The 17110-nt window shown below is 41.3% G+C and overlaps 1 long non-coding RNA gene across 1 annotated transcript; it reads right to left on the bottom strand.

Annotated features, from left to right (window-relative positions):
• Window positions 1-217: 217 nt before the first annotated feature.
• On the bottom strand, window positions 218-11019 carry LOC125687260 (uncharacterized). The gene is made up of 3 exons (XR_007374030.1): window positions 10939-11019; window positions 9360-9437; window positions 218-490 (listed from the first exon to the last, which is right to left on the bottom strand). It is a non-coding gene; the product is annotated as an uncharacterized LOC125687260 (long non-coding RNA).
• Window positions 11020-17110: the final 6091 nt, after the last annotated feature.

The following is a 17110-nucleotide window of genomic DNA, read 5'->3' as shown; positions in this document are numbered from 1 at the left end:
ATTTAATGCTCTATTTAAACATTAGTTCATTTTTCACAGTAATCATATTTAAAAACTGGAAGGGGAAATAACCGTCCCTGTACATAAATAGAGACTTCTCAATAATTTATTCAGTAATTTTCACTGTGAAAACCTTAACATTCTTTGGGGAAAAGCCAGCCCAGTTATACAGCGGAAAGGAGTTTTACAGGAAAGCAATGCTGCACATACCTAGCCCCACAGTCCCATGGTATTAACTATTTACACCAAACCAGTTAGCAACTAATTAATTATAACCAGAGACTGATTCTTTCCTGACTGTGATTGCATCTTCTTTTAGTGCTCCTGATCACTGTGCCAGGTCTACGGTTCCATCCTGATGCAGGTGTCATTTTCATTTCTTTTTGGTCAAGCAGACACATTTCTTCAGGCAGAGCAGCAACTCCAGGAATTATCCTGAAAGGATCCATTTGCCTTTGTGCTGATTTCTTAATGAAGGATTCGTGAACAACTGTCATGGAGACATTCACCATACAGACGAACAAGTGAGCATCACAGTTTTTTCAAAACTCAAGAAAAAGCACAATACAAGAGTTAACAGTGTATTCAGTTAAAAGATGGGAGGGGAACAAACAAACCCAAGTACACACAAAAGATCACTTTCAAAAGACCATTCCTACCAGTAAATTCTTCTAGTTCTATCTTTGTAAGAGATGCAGTATGCTCAGGAAAACTGTTACTCTACTGTGTGTGCACTCACACATATATTTCCCTACTGCAGCTGTGACACAGTCCATTAAAACAGCCACTTTCTCCCAAGTCTGCTGTACTTTGTTATACTTCTGTTACTACTCCACTCTTCAGTGAGTGATCTGTTGAGATACACTTCCTGTGGTTATTCATGAGAACTGTAAATACACATCTGAGTGGGTCAACACTCTTTCCTTCCCCTTTTCTGAAATAGATTCAATCTACTCACATATTCTGGTCACAATTTCCTGAATGGGAACTGCTTCACTGCTACACAATGCTTCGGAGACTACATTATCTGATGATACTAAATTAGTGAAGTGCATTTCTCCAGCTCTCATGAGAAATGGTGAGAGAAGGAGCACATGCTTGTATTAGAAGCGTATGAAAATGCTTTATCTTTAGCAGCCTTGCATAACCCACAGCACTGCATCCATGGGGAAAGTTTTTTAACTCTGTTATTACTAAACAGCCACATGGATATACCTGGAATCATGCCACATTCAACAACAGCTTTATAGACATTGCATCATTTCTTCTCCTTTTGTGCTAGGGAATCATGCCTGATTCTCCACATTTGTAACAGGAAGAACTCATATCAAACAATTTTAAGCCACACTATTTTAAGTTGTTCATACATCAGAAGACTTTAACTGATAGAAAAAGGACCAAGGTTCAATGGAAAGCTCTCTGAACAAGCACATAAAAAACATTGTTTTCTCAGATTCTTCTACATTCAACTATTCATTGAACTATTCATTGAACTATTCATTGAACTATTCATTCAACTATTGACTAACCGCGTGGAACAGAAACTAAGAAGAATGCAAAAAGTATAAGATGCACACGCACAGACGTACAGTACTGCAGCTATTTTCATTGGGATTACAAAATCAACACTTGCAAAAGTATGGCATCAAAACACATTTTGAAATCACCAGCAGTAATCAAAATAATACAGAAACTCACTCAGAAATTGTTGCATGCATACATTATGTACGAGAATTTTGGGAGGAAATATTCTCTTAAGAGTATTCTTGCCCAGAGTCCTTGGAGATTTACTATTGTGTTGGAAGAAGATGTTACAAAGAACATCACACTGTTATTTCAGTCTTCCCTTTGTCTCTCCCTGCCCTTCACAGGATTGAAGGGTTCCATAGGGTATGTAGAATAAGGACACTGCCAGAATTTCATTTTTATATGCATAAGTAGGCTTCAGAGAGTAAGATGTTGAAGCCACAGAAAGTGGACTCCAGCAGGTAGGAAAATATCTTTCACATAAACTATGTGAAGCTTAGACCAGCTGTAGAACACTTCGCAGTCAAAATGCAAGGTCTGTCATTTCTGGAACACAATCAAACTGATGTTTTAGAAGAAGAAATCTTCATGTTCTGCTTCTAAAAAGTGAGTAAGTAAATGAAGTGTTTTGATTTAAATGTGTAAAGCTAGCAGAACTAATTTATTTACTAAATATCTAAAGTTTTCAAATAAAAAGGAATGCTGTAAAAATGTTTTTCTACAACAGCCCTTGCTATGTGTTGTTTCTTTGACTTCCAGTACAAGGACAAGGATAATCATGTCCAGAGACAGCACAAGAGGATGACCTATAAGAAAGGAATGGATATAAACAGCATTTACAGAGAAAGGGCTAGTAGTGGTATCTGTATACAAGGATTATCTGCATGTCCGCTGTCCCCTATACCAGTTTTAGAGTACACATGCACAGTTTCCACGAGTATCACTAGAGGAGAACTGTTCTGAGAGTAGAATACACTAGAAAGTATTTCACTGAAATTCTCTTGCTTATTCTCTGTGCAGTTTCTGAGGGTAGTCTGTGCCTTGCAGCCTGAGTAAATATGTCAGTGTGGGACAAAATATCATCTATTACCTGATACGCTATTATCAATAAAAGATTTTGGATACACAACCTCAGTGCCATCCTCTGTGTCATCATGCACTCCCAGACACACTGGACTTTGACTGCTACCTTACGCAGTTCAAGTCCCACCTTTTGGGAATACTGTAACATCAATACCCTCCTTGTTTTTTTATAACCACAGCTTATTCATTAGTCAATGAAAATGGCTACTAACGTATAAAGATACATAGAGAAATTATATACTAGTAAAAGCATAGCACAATAACTGATCTCTTGTTGATGAAATAAATAGAACAATGACAAACACTTGCAGAAGCTTATAGAAGCTTATTTGAACTTCCAAAAAAAGTAAATACCTCAAGCATAAAGCAGCACTTGAAATGAAATGTGAACAGCTTGTTTTATCTTCATCAGATCATGTAAAATGTTCTCTTACATATATAACTTAGGGAATTTTTATGAAGAGTTCTCTTCAGAAAAAATATAAGCACCAGCAAGATTCGCAAGCCTTTATACAACTCCAGGGAAATCTGAAAATTTAGAAAGAAGAATAGAATCTAAGAAAATACAGAGAAATCTGATGCATTTTGAACTGAATCTTATGCTGACTTACGGATTTTGTTGTATGAGTTTTCCTGACAGCTACACAGACTCCTGAGGCTTCCTGTTACTTGAGCTTGAACTGTCAGTATGAGAAATACCCTCAGCCATTGGTTCTCTACCTTGGAGCTCATCCTCTTTCCTACCCCAACATGGTGAGTGTAGGGATTAGTAAAGAGATTTGAGCTTGAGTAAAGCAGAACAAAAATTCAGAGTCTTTGAGACATATACTTGTGACTTTTATACAAATGTGTTACACTGCAATACAGCTAATAGGTCCTGGTGACAGTGTGGAGGTTCACTTCTTTTCATAACCCTCCCCTGTGCATGCTGTTATCCACTTAAGACTGGAAAGATTTCATTTTTAAGATACTATGTCCACACACTCCAAGTGACCATCAGAGAAGACGCAAATTACGGATTTGCTGCTCCAGAACCACAGAACTCTGTATTTAGGCTAAATAAGGCTCACCAATGGGTGGGACATAAATAACACTATTCCAAAAGTATTGCAGAAATGGAGACATACATTCTTCTTTTCCTCTGGAGGTGGGGAAAATTATTATGAATAATAATTCTCCTCAGGCAGAAGGCATACCCTACTGCACAAGCCCATGAGCTCAGCAGATGAGTAATGATAGTTACTGGCAGGCTTAAGCAAGTTGTTCCCACTCTTGCAGTCTCCTGGAAGGTTATGAGATGTAGCAGTAAAACTGACAAGATAGTAACTTTTATTAACTCTGATGCTTTATACATTTTTGTCCCACTGATAGTTAAATATTTTTAGCATAGAAATGAACTGCTAAGAGAAATCTTCATTCAAATGTTCATCAAGAGAAATCTTCATCTTCATCCAGTAGTACGATTGAGTGCACCTTCCGCAAATTTGAAGATGGCACCAAAATGTGTGGTGCAGTCGATATAACTGAGGGACAGGATTCCATCTGGAGAGACAGATGCAGGTTTAAGTAGTGGTGAACCTCACAAGGTTCAACAAAGCCAGGCATCAAACTGGGTCATGTTAATCCCCACTGTCAGTACAAGCTGGAAGATGTAAGGATGGAGCTCCACGCTGCCATAAAGGACTTGGGCGCACTGGTGGATGGCAAGCTGGACACGAGTCAGCAATATGCCCTTGAAGCCAACCTTACCATGAGCTGTATCAAAAAAAGTGTGGCCAGGTGAGGTGATCTGAAGGACTGTGTCCAAATGTGGTTTCCTCAGTACAAGAGAGATACAGATCTGTTAGATTGTATCCAGAGTATCCAGAGAAGGGCCACAAAAATGATCCAAGGAATGGAACACCTCACTTGCAGGGATAGGTTGAGAGACCTGGGACTGATCAGCCTGGAGAAGAGAAGGCTGCAGGGAGATCTGAGAGTGGCCTTTCAGTATCTAAAAGCATAAGAAAGAAAAGGAGAGACTCTTAGTGTCTGTTGAGACGGGACAAAGAGAATAAAAGAGGGGAGATTTAGATTGGACATAAGGAAGAAGTTCTTTACAACAAGAGTGGTGAGAAACTGGCACAGGTTGCCTAGAGATGTAGTGGATGCCCTGACCATGGAGACTTTCAAGGCCAGGGTAGACAGGGCAACCTGACTGAGATTTAGGTGTCTCTGTTCATTTCAGGGGAGTTGGACTAGATGGTTTTTAAAGATCCCTTCCAACTCTATGATTCTATGATTCTACGATTCTATGAAATGAATACTAACATAAGATTCATGAGAGAGATTTCAACAAAAGGAAGCAGAGCTATAGGAATATATACAAACATAGGAATAGTTAATGCAAGAAATTGAATAGGAAAAGAACACACTGTAGTTGGAGAACTTGAGTTTCAGAGAAACATTTGAAGATCTGAAGAATAAAAGAATAGAAAGGGGAAGTTGTAAATGAAAAGGAGACTTAGAAATAATACAAGAACTATCAATATCAGCAGGAATCTCTGTTGATGTGAAAAAAAGACCAATATCTCATCCAGTTTGCATCAACAGTTAGGTGATATATGAAAGAAAATGAGACGACTGGCAGACCTAACCACAGTTTAAGGACAGCATTCTCTGCTAACAGAACCTAGTAAAGAATTTTCTAAGGTCATTCTGGCAAAACGGACTGGAAACTCTTATGGCATGTAGTGATTGCTAGTGCAGATCAATAGACAAAAAGGTTGGTTGTCTACTAAATAGCTGTAGAAAATACTAAAAAAGGAGTAGTCAATGATTCTCTCAACAGGATGGAGGGTGGAGAAACCTTAACAAACTGGAGTACTCGGCACTCACCAAATACAAGAACAGGTGCCAGATTCTGCACCTGGAATGGGGCAACCCCAGGTATATGCACAGACTAGGGGATGAGAGGGTGGAAATTAGCCCCATGGAAAGGGTTCTGGGGGTGTTGGTTGACAGCAAGATGAGGTCCCTCATGCCCAGCACTGCTAGCTGGTTGAGGGAAGGGATTGTCCAGCCACTCCATGTGGCTGCCTCACCTTGAGCACTGTGTGCAAGTTTGGTTGCCACAATATAAGAAGGACATAAAATTATCAGTGTCCAAAGGAGGGCTACAGAGGTGGTGGAGGATCTAGAGAACAGTATGTAGGGGGAGCAGCTGAGGTCCCTTCATTTGTTCAGCCTGGACAACACTGAGGGGAGACAGCCCACAGCTCCTCACAGGTAGTAGAGGGTTTGTGCTGGGCTCTGCTCTCTGGTGACAGCAGCAAGACCAGAGAGAACGGTATGGAGCTGTGTCAGGAGAGGGTCAGGTGAAAGTTAGGAAAAGGTTCTTCACCAGAGAGGGCTGGGCATGAAAAAAGCTCCTCAGGCAGTGGGTAAGGCTCCAAACACCCAAGGAGCATTTGGACAACATAAGATTTGAGTTTTGGGTGGGTCTGTATGGAATCAGGAGTTGGACTCAGTGTTTCTTGCAGGTCCCTCCCAAATCAGGATATTCTATTATTCTATAATTCTATGATATAACAGACCCAGAGAACAGCTTCATGTAAATAAAACAACTTATGTGTATAGAATGCAATAAGGATAGGTTTTTCTTTAACATCTGTCAACTGTTTATGGGCTGGTTCAGCCTGATTCCATGTCTAGTGGAGTGGAGGGAGCCACAGACCATTCCCTGGTAGAGAGGGAAAGGAAAAGGGCAGGGAGATGGGCCTAAAGGCCAAGCAACAGTCTGAGAAGAAACAAACTTATTTACTGAATATGATATCAGAATACAAGATAACACAATATAATACAATATAACTGGAATTGAGGTTAATAAATCAAATAAAATGAGAGTGTCCAAAAATCGAAAGACTTACTCCAATGCTGAAGGTGAGACTGCTAAGGAGCACACACACTGTGCAAAGACAAGCAGAAAGGGAAAAAAGGGGACATCTCATGACCTGCAAAAAGTTTTATCTTTCACTCTGAACAGGAAATGAAACGAAAAGTCCTCTTGGGTATGTAGTTCTTCTTCCCTTCTGAGACAAGTATACCCAGAACTATTGACAATCCAAGGAACTGGAGCATTAACTCTCTAATTCTCAGTGCACTACATGATGTTATGATACAGAATACCGATAACAAGAATCATAAAGCCATGACACCATCCTTAGAAATGTGGCAGACACTCCAGAAGAGGCAGCAGTGTGCCCCCAGGAATGCACATTGCTTAGCAGAGTGGAGTGTCCCATGCCAGAGAAATAATGCTTCCAGTAACCGAGCTATACTGTGGATGTTACTACTCAGCACAGACTTACAGTGCATACACAGACCCAAGAGGAACAGCAAAAAAATACACTCAAATCTTTAAAGCAATTTGATATTATTTTATATACAGATGTGGCATCATGTGGGTATGTGTACATTATTTTGGGCAGCATCAATCACCTAAAGATCTTCTTCTGCCGTCAGTGCCTTTCCATCCAATGGCACCATTTGAGGCACATGGGACTGCTCAAACTGATCCCCGGTTTAATCTGCAGGCTACTATAATAAGGCCATTATTTACTGGGATGTTTCAACCTACATGTTCTATTGAATAGCAAAAAATGCACCATTAGCTCCTAAGAAGCTCTCAGGCTCTGATTCAAAGAAGTGGCACATAAGGATTCTGGGGAACTTCTTGCTTCATCAAATAATAACAGTTCTTAAGAATTCTATGTAGTATGAGAGGAATTTATCTTCAGTATAAGGGGAGACATATGTTGAAAAACATGAGATCATTAAGGGGTTGCTGTGAGAGATCTAGAGTTCTTTTCTGAACAGTATTTGTTTTACAATTTGTTTTAATTGTAATTTTGAGTCATTATTATAAAGTCAATACAGATGTCTGTTTTTTGAGTTTTCTGAGCATTCTCAATCCCTATTATCCTCCATGGGAATCAGAATATCTCAATGGCTTTGAAAACCTGGTCCATTTCTTTCTTAAAAAATAAAAAATTTCTTCTATTCCCTTCTTCTGCTTCCCTTCTAATTTCTTACACTCAGTCCAAGCATGAAGTCATAGAATCACAGAATGACTTGGGTTGGAAGGGACCCTAACAATCAAGTTCCAACCCTCTGCCACAGGCAGGGCCACTAGCCTTCAGATCTGGTACTAGATCAGATTGCCCAGGGCCCCATCCAACCTGGTCTTGCACACCTCCAGAGACGATGCACATCCACAATCTCTTCAGGCAGCCTGTTTCAGCACCTCACCACTCTCTGTAAAACACTTCTCCCTGACATTCCATACTAAATCAAAGAGCATAAGATCACAGAGACCACTCACATTTCCATGTCTCAACCTATTTTTCGTACTGCATATTGCATATTGCATATTACATATTACATATAACTCCCTGCCTACTTAGATGCAAGTCCAGATGCAGGTTTTGACTGAGTAGTAGCCTGGCACACTATTAATATATAGAAAGGCTTCTGTATTGCATTCTCTTCCACCTATGGCCACCTCACACGGCCACTATGAAAATGGCAAACTGGCTGATGAGGAGTCCTAATTCTCCTAAGCAGGTATTAGAGGGTGTGTATACGTAGCCTTAATCTAGGCTGCCCACAATTGCATGCATGCTAAGGTACAGAGAATGTTAAATCTCTTTCTTTATGACCCACTGTTGTGTGAACTGTTCAGGTCTAGGCAAGTTGTCTAGAATTTTGCAGTATAAAGAGAATAGGTATCAGGTTTTCACAGTTGAGTCCCACACATCCTGCTATGATTTTCCTTTGAAGATCCTGACATGCCCTGTCAGTGGTAATTATGTTCTCCCTGGTTAGTGTGCAGATGTAATCAGTCATACAGTCCCTTCATGTGGAACAGGCCAGTGCTTATGCGTCTCAGCATGCAGCTTGGATTGTGTTTTCCAGGATATGCTTTGAGAGAATTCTGGAGTTGCATTTGTGGAAAGATCAGTTGTTAATTGAGTGAACTTGACATAGGACAAAACTGCAGTGTCTTCAAGCATGGAGTACCACAGAGCTCTGATTCATGGACTCCTCATGAAGTTCATCAGAGAGGACTAAATGTCAAGGTCCTAGGGCAGGAGGACTAAATGTCAAGGCCCTAGGGTAGGCCATACCATTCTAATGACCCAAACATTCACGGTCGGGATAACTTTTTCACAGTCCCACCTGGGCCAGGGACCACATTTCAGCTTGAGCTGAGCACCTCACCTCACCCTAGACTCAGCCAGACTGCAGGGGGACCACCTCCAGCTGCATTTCCTATTATCCCCTGGCTGTGCCTGGGGTGGTGGTGGTCACACAGTGGCTGGGGCCCTGTGAACAGTCCTGTTCAGATGTATGGATCGGGGTCTGGCACCATGAGGTGGTCCTCAGTGGGACAGCCCCTCTCCAGGTTCCCAAACATTAAAAGAGTTATGGCCACAGTTGCCTGCCTGAACAGCTGTCATGATCCCTTAGAATGAAGGATTATCAACTAAGCCATAGACTGACATGGAAGAGGTAAACATTTTCAGGAAAACAGTAAAACAGAGAGCTGTGGGCAGTTTAATTAAGGAGGACTGAAGTAGGGCTGGAAAATCAGTGCCTGGAGTACCATGATACTGCACATTAAGCATCATTATTACACAAAGTCCATTCTTTCAGCATTGCAAAATAGATTATTCACCTTTTCAGTATGAGTTCAAGTGAAAACTTACCTTGCTTTGTGCTTCTCCGCTGTGCCAGGAGAGCACCAATCAACATGTACCAGGAGTCCAGATGTTGCCATATTCATTCTGTGTGTGAACATAAGAAAAAACTGTTCAGAGCAGCAGCTGTGGAGCAAGATAAGCGGCATGAGAACCAAGGATACCTTTAGAAGAAGAAAGAACATCTCATGGCTCTGATTGGCTAAGCACCTGTGTGAATGGTTGAAGAGTGTTTTGCAGAATGTTATATTAACATGTATAAATAGAGTAGTACTTAACAATAAAGTAGACTAATAGCTTTTAACCACACTGGTGTGCTGTTATGTCTCTAGCGCGTCCTGAGAATCCTGAGACTTCCCCACATTTGGCGCCCAAACAGGGACACTTCGTGGGACGATTCGGGAAAGTGGACAACAGCAGGATGGTCACGACAGAGATTGGCAGTGTGTTGCAGTAGCTGGATTAGGTGCCGATGTAAGTGTTGCAGTTAGCTGGAAGTGGGGTCGCAACCTGCCCTCTGTATCCACGATGGAGTGAGAAGCTGCGGAGAAACTGCTGATAAGTATTCTCTCTAAGAGAGGGGAACAGTTATCTCCTAAAGGTATGACCCAGCTGGTGCACTGGGCTTGGAAGAAGGGATATTTGTCAGAAGTGGCACTGATATTCACCGTCAACAAATGGCGTGATACTGGGGACTGCATGTGGGAATCAGTCATTAGTGGTGGAAAGGAAGAAAAACTATGGCCCCTTCTGGAGGTCTATTATTAACTCTTTGAAAGCTATGCAAGCTGAGTGACAAGTAGCTGCTGCAGCTATTCAGGCACTGGTCAGTACAACGACTAATTCAGCTTCAGTGTTTGACGTGCCTTAAAAGCATCGGTAGAGGCAGCAGCTCCTGATCTTTCAAATGACAGTACTGCAGCAGGAAAAAGGGGTATACCTGACATCATCCTGAATGACACTGCCAGAAGCAGTCTCCTGCAGAATCAGAGAGCAACGATGGGGGTGAAGAGGTTCGAAAAATTGAATTGCGAGGTTAAAATATTAACAGAGTGATTATGCTATCTGGAAATCTCTGTGTGGCAAACAAAGGGTACAGGACCTGACCAATGCTCTCAACTAGTGCCTTCTACAGGTCCTGTCCTTCTGATAGCGCCTGTTGCTCCATCGACTCATGCGGCAGCGCTGCCACTGTTTCACGTGTGCCTGCACCGTTCAGCGGGTCAGAGGTGAGCAGTCAGGAACTATGGGTAATTCACTAACAAAGGAGCAGCAAGTAAATCTTGAAGCCTTACAGTTAGTTTTAACGTTTCAGAATCAGCCTGCATTTACCTTAGCATTAGTTACTTTTCTCAAATGGTTAAGCAAAAATGTCCCTGAATTTCAGAAAACTGGATTCTCTTTCTATGGAGAGCTTTGGGACAAAATTGGCGCAAAACTCCAGGAGGCTTCTATTACTAAAGACAGCACGGCTGCCAAACTTTTATTTGTTTGGAACCGAATAATGGAAGGACTTAAACAAAGAATTGACAAGGAAGAATTTCTTCCGACTATTCCCCATCGCCCCCCCTCCCACCCCCGCCGCTACCCTCGGTGCAGAAAGCAGCCCTGGTCCGGATTCGATCCGCGGCTCCGACACCACCCCTGACCGCGGAGAAAAGAAATCGCAACACTCCCCCCACGCCGCCGCCCTTGGCTCCGCTCCCGGCGCTCACCCCGCTCCCGCCCTCGGCTCCGCCCCCGACACTCGCGCCGCTCCCGGCCTCCGCCCGCCCCCGTTGCTCGCCGTGACTCTGCCTTCCTCTGCCCCGCCTGCGTCGCCTGCTGCTAGGTGTCTGCAGCCTGCATATAACTTAGTTAAGGCCAATAACGGGCCTGCTTATACTTCTAAAGACATTCGAACTTTCCTCCAAGAATAGGGTGTTAGACATATTACAGGCATTCTTCATTCTACCACTGGACAAACTATCATCGAGCATACTCATCTAACATTGAAATCCATTCTTAATAATCAAAAAAGGGGTAATACGGGAAACACACCACAAAGAAGACTGTAAGCGTTTTTTGCTTTCTCTGTGCCATCTGTCAATACAGCAGAGTCAGCCTCTCAGTATGAACATTCTGCCTCAAGACACAAAGAATTCTCCAACTATGCGTGAGCTATTCGTAGCCACAGCCTTGCAACCTATTCATAAAGCAAACCCTCATATGATTATTTACTATTACATGGCATACTGTGTTGTCAGGAACAGCCTTTTGATTATAGCTGGGAAGTGCAATTAATCTCCCATCTTTCTCAATTTGGCCTTACGGTGGCACCGGAGAAAGTGCAACGCACCTCTCCTATGTTATATCTGGGTTGGAAATTGTCAGATGCTATGATATATCTTCAGACCGTAGAATCAAAAATTGACATTTCCACACTCACAAACTCTTTTAGGTCACTTACAATGGCTGCGGCCATCGGTTGGCATTTCTAACGCTCAATTAGAACCGTTGCTAAAGTTGTTAAGGGGGAGATATGCTGAAGATGCGATCGTACTGATGCTTGAGGCTAAGCAGGCTCTAATTCAGATTACCGCCCAAATTCAAAAGGCAGCTAGCCATCGTCAATCTTTACTTCATGACATTTCCCTTGTTGTGTATATCCAGGAGAAGCATCCTTTCACAGTCATTTGTCAATGGGGAAACAGAAAAAAAAAAAAAAACACACAAAAAAAAAACAAAAAAACCCACACGCTTCTCCTCAAAACAGGCCTACTAAACAATTTTCTGCTTCTCCTTCTGTACTTTTTTTTGCTGGAATGGCTGCTTCCCCCTGCTCAGCCTCAGTCGTTCTTGATGACTCATATCAATACAGTAGCTGAAGTGATTCGTATGGGCAGAGACAGAGTTCTCTGCATAGCAGGTTGAGAACCTGACGATATTAGTTTACCTTTACCTTGCTGTGGGCAGAGTGGGTGTACAGTCACTCCCTCTCCTTACAGTTGGCTTTAGAAAGGGTACCCTGGCCATTTGCATACAGAACGCCCAGATCAGCGAGTAGTGCAGTTCCTGGAAAAAACTGACTGATTTGAATAACTCAGTATTCAAAATGACCAGTAGACAGTCACACAGTATATATTGACGCTGGACGCCGGAACCACAAAGCTGTCTGTGTGTGGTGGGACAACAGCTGGAAGCAGCAGCTTGTGCCAATAGAGCCACGAGACAGCTTACAAACTATGGAACTAAAGGCGATCTTATGGGCCTTTACTGCATGGCCAAATGAACCTCTAAATGTTGTAACTGATTTCCTCTATGCCGCTGGCATATGTCAAAGAACTGAGGATGCCCACGTTAGAGACAACAAGAACGTGTGGCTTATCTCTGTTTTTATGTCTTAAGCACACGTTAGGGCAAAGAAAGGAACCATATTGTGTCATCCACATTTGTAGCCAACTTGGTTTAGGGGAGGGTAATACTGTTGCTGATAAATTGGTTATGGTGACTCCTGCTAATCTGTTTGATGCTGCTCATAACTCTTATGAGATGTTTCATGAAAATGCCCGTGGTTTACATAGACAGTTTAATATTGGCGTGAGTGATGCAAGCTTGATAGTACAAACATGTCCACAGTGCAGTCACCATAACGGTGGCCTTGGTCTGGGGACTAATCCCTGAGGCTTGAAAGCATTGGAAGCGTGGCAAACAGATGTCACCCATATTGCAGAGTTTGGTCGATTGTGATGTGTTCGTGTCACTATTGACACTTACTCTAGATTTATATGGGCTTCTCCGTTAGTGAGTGAATCTGCTAGATATGTCATTAAACCCTGGATTTTATGTTTTGCTATCCTGGGAGTTCCAAAACAAATTAAAACGGATAACGGGCCAGCCTATAACAGAATGGGCCAGCTATTACAGAATGCGTGCATGCCACGCTAGAAGCTCAACTAAACCAAATGAGTGATATCCATGATGTGCCAGATCGCCTCATGAGTGCTCTTCTTCCTTAATTTCCTTTCTGTACGAGGAGGTCCATCAGTACTTGCTATAATCTTGCATCATTCAGATACTACCATGAAAGTGCTATCTGAGTCTACTGAAGTATCTTACAACGCTCCATTGACTGGAGATTGGCAAGGGCCCCATATTTGTAGGAAGATGTTATTTTTGTCTTTCCACAGATGATGGCCCTATTTGGATTCCTGCTCGCAGTGCTCGCCCTTGGTGTGGAAGCGCTACCTGAACCGCACCAAATCAACCTGCAATAAAATATGTGGGTCACCGGGGCTAAATCAGCAGGCCAGACTGACTTCTGCTTAACGCTTGCTTCTGCCACTGATCCCTTCCAAACTTGTTTTATAGGGATGCTGTTTCTAAATGATTCTGACTTTTCTGCTTACTCCAAGGTAGTTGCAATGTATTGGATACTCCAGGTGATTGTTCTTTCAAGCTTCTTAGGAGTCTCAATACCACTGTACTCTGGGACCCACAAGAGTTAAATCTTCTTGGAACTCAGAAGATCAGTAACACATCTAAGGGATGGAAGAAAACATATTTTATGTTTGGAAATACCAGTAAATGCTTTTGGGGATCCATGTTACATTGGTAAACTCACTATATTTTCTCTCACTTTCCAGGACATGCATGACATCCACTCTAAACATAGCGCATGGGTAGCTTTAGCTGTCCTTATACCAGGGGCTGTTGCTGGGAATAGGTATTATAACTATATTATAACTATATTAGTATAGCTATCAGGATTGTAAAATGTTTACTTAACAAAATGTCTGCTACTGTCCTGCATGCAGAAAAAGGGGAATGGTTGTGCCTACCCCCCCATTGCAGCTCCCCGTTGCAGCTCACAGAACCCACGAAAAGAATGGTGTCAGGATGTGAAATGATGAGAAAGACTGAAACCGGGCTTGAAATGACCATGAACTCATAATGATTGGGATTGTGTGCTTATTGTTTGGTATTGCTTTGTAACTTGTATTGCAAATAGCAACAGTAGTAATGGTTGTTGTGTGTTTTTTTTATTTTTTATTTTAAGTAATAGATTGAATGTGATTCAATCAGGATTTAATGTTACCAATGCTGGAATCTATGGAATAGCTATTTTAATGTATTAGTAGTGCTAAGACAAACTTGGAAAGGAATCCCAGGCAAAGGGATGACCCTATATTATAGAATGATTAATTCTCTTTCATCCCATTAATCAGGAATTTAAAATATGATCATGCAGCACCTGAGACAAAGGCATACTAAGAGAACTAACCTTGATAGTTTATTCTGCAAGCAGGTGTTCCATTTGGCCTCTGTATCACACACTGGCCATGCAGATGCAGTGTACAAATGGAAAATACCTGAGAAGAATAAAAGCAAGAGAGAATCTGTGGTGGGTGAGAGAGGAAAAGTGCACCTTGAAGCAGGGGACGCCCTGCTGGCACTGCCTATCGCATTCACCATCACCGTGTTCTTTCTCTCTCCTTTTCTGCAGGTTGTTCTAAACCTACAGCCTTCATATGCATTTACATTCAGCTTGTGAAAAGTCCAAGCATTTCCCTTTTTGTCATTCCCAAGTACTGATCTGGGGGAACAGAAAGCACATGTGATTGTATTTGGTTACTGTGTTTGTCAATCACCCCTAAGACAAACTCCAAAATTGTATATTAAAGCAATGTTAATATTTTCAGATGCTCTGACTCAAATACTGTTTTCTAAAGATTCCCATTTTAAATCTATGAACTCAAAACACATTATGGGATGTTGTGATTCAAGCAAAATGGGTTAGAAATGTTGGAGCAGCAGGATCATGGCCTCAGTCATTCATACAGTGTATTTACAGGGTCAGCGTGCCAGATTTACTGTTGAAAAAGAAAGGAGGGCACAGATATTTAAAACAAATAGAGAAAATCAAAATAATTCAACAAATGCATAGCCATGACAAAAAAAGTGCATAAGGATGTGAAATTATAATTTTTGAAGCATCCAGAATCTTCTTTAATTACTGTGATTGATAGATAACTTCTTTGATGTAGCAACCAAATATGTTTTTGTCCCTGAGGATTATGGTTCAACAGCTTTCCAAATTAATACTCTTTTTCTTTGTTTTTCTTTAATATTTTGTATTCTAGTAATCATTTCTGAATTAAACAATATTGGGTTTGAGCTTGGCTTTTAAGCACAAAAACATGTGAAGAACCAGTTTTACAAAGAAAAATATTTTGCACAACTTCATTACCAAAACATGAAAATGCACAATGTATCTTGCTAAAAAGATAAACTCAGCTGCAGTCAAAAGCAGACAGCTACAATAAGTTATAATATAATTAGGTAAATGTCCTTCTGTTTTTAATTGCAGTTTTTTAAGATTGCTCTGCTCATGTTTTGTTTACATATTAAACCAATCAAATAAAAAATAGATGACTGATTTTCCAAGTTATGAAGAATTACTTCAGGAACATCAGGAGATTAAATCAGTGACAGATCTGTGTGAGGATTTCTAACTAATGCATCAGTAGTACATGGCACTAACGTTTTTTAATCTTGATAAGCCGAAAGACCCTAAGTTTTATAAGATCTAAAACAGTTAACATAAAAGAGAGTGTCTTCTGGTACCTGAGAAAGTATTAGTCATGTCACATGATCTGTGTTTCTGTATAAAAACTGCAAACTCAAGTCTGAGGGTGGCTTCATCTTGTCTGGCAGTTACCACATTTTTTTTTATTCCTGTAAGTATTTGTAAAGTTCTAACATTGCTTTTTTAACTTTCAAGCCTGTGCTGAAAACCCTTTAATATAAATGGTATATGCGTCTCTTACTGAGTTGAATCAGAAGCAATTTCTGAATGACAAAATTTACTTATAAATTCTCCATTGAACACAGATGACAGAGAAACAAAGTCATCAGCTGCCACAGTGTGCTGTGAGGCTCCAGACTGATCACATAACTTGGCTACATCACTTCCAAGTCTATTGCTTTGGCTGAGCTACTTCTCTGAGTTCTGAATCTTCCTATTTTATATTCATCTTAAATTCCACCCTTCCCCTCAAAATAAGTGCTCAGTTTTCCTGTATCTGCAGAAGCAGTGTTCATGCCATCACCTATGTGACTGTTTGTTTGTCCTTTTAGCCAAGATCATGAGTTTTTACAAAAAGAGAGGAAAGAAAACAAGTGGGATCCACCCCATACTAGCTCCAGGGATGGAAGTGTGCTGCCCCAGCCCGGATCCAGCAACCTCTGTTCCATGCTGTGTTTGCCACGAGGCTTAAGAGTCATCAGAACTGTACCTGTGTGTACGTTTAACCATCTTCTACTTTTTTCTCCTGCAGCAACCTGTTCCTCAGTTCAATACTATCCTTTTGGAAATTTGTTTCCTTTTGTTTTAAACTGTCTTTCTCCATTGCTGCGCTTTTCCCTTTCGTCACACTAATGATCAGGCCCAGCCAACTTGCATTTTCTCTGCCCAGAAAACTTTCATAACCATCCTGTCACCTTGTGTGCTCTTTTCTGTGGTTCACTGTACCACATTATGCCAATCATAGTGTATAGATGAAGCAACTAGAAATATGCTCTGATTTTCTTTTCTTATCTCATCATTCCTAATGCTTAGTTTCCCATTTACAGTTAATGAGTACAGTGTTTTCAAGTAACTATCCACAATTACATCCATCCCTCCTGAGTGCTAACACTTCAGGCAAATTTATGTATGTATAAGTACAGTTGTTTTTTCCGCTGTTTCACTTAGCAACCTGGAACCTGACACATCATTT

This window comes from Lagopus muta, chromosome Z (genome assembly GCF_023343835.1).
Source record: "Lagopus muta isolate bLagMut1 chromosome Z, bLagMut1 primary, whole genome shotgun sequence".
In the NCBI taxonomy this organism is placed as follows: Eukaryota; Metazoa; Chordata; class Aves; order Galliformes; family Phasianidae; genus Lagopus; species Lagopus muta.
This window is presented reverse-complemented; position numbering and strand designations above follow the sequence as displayed.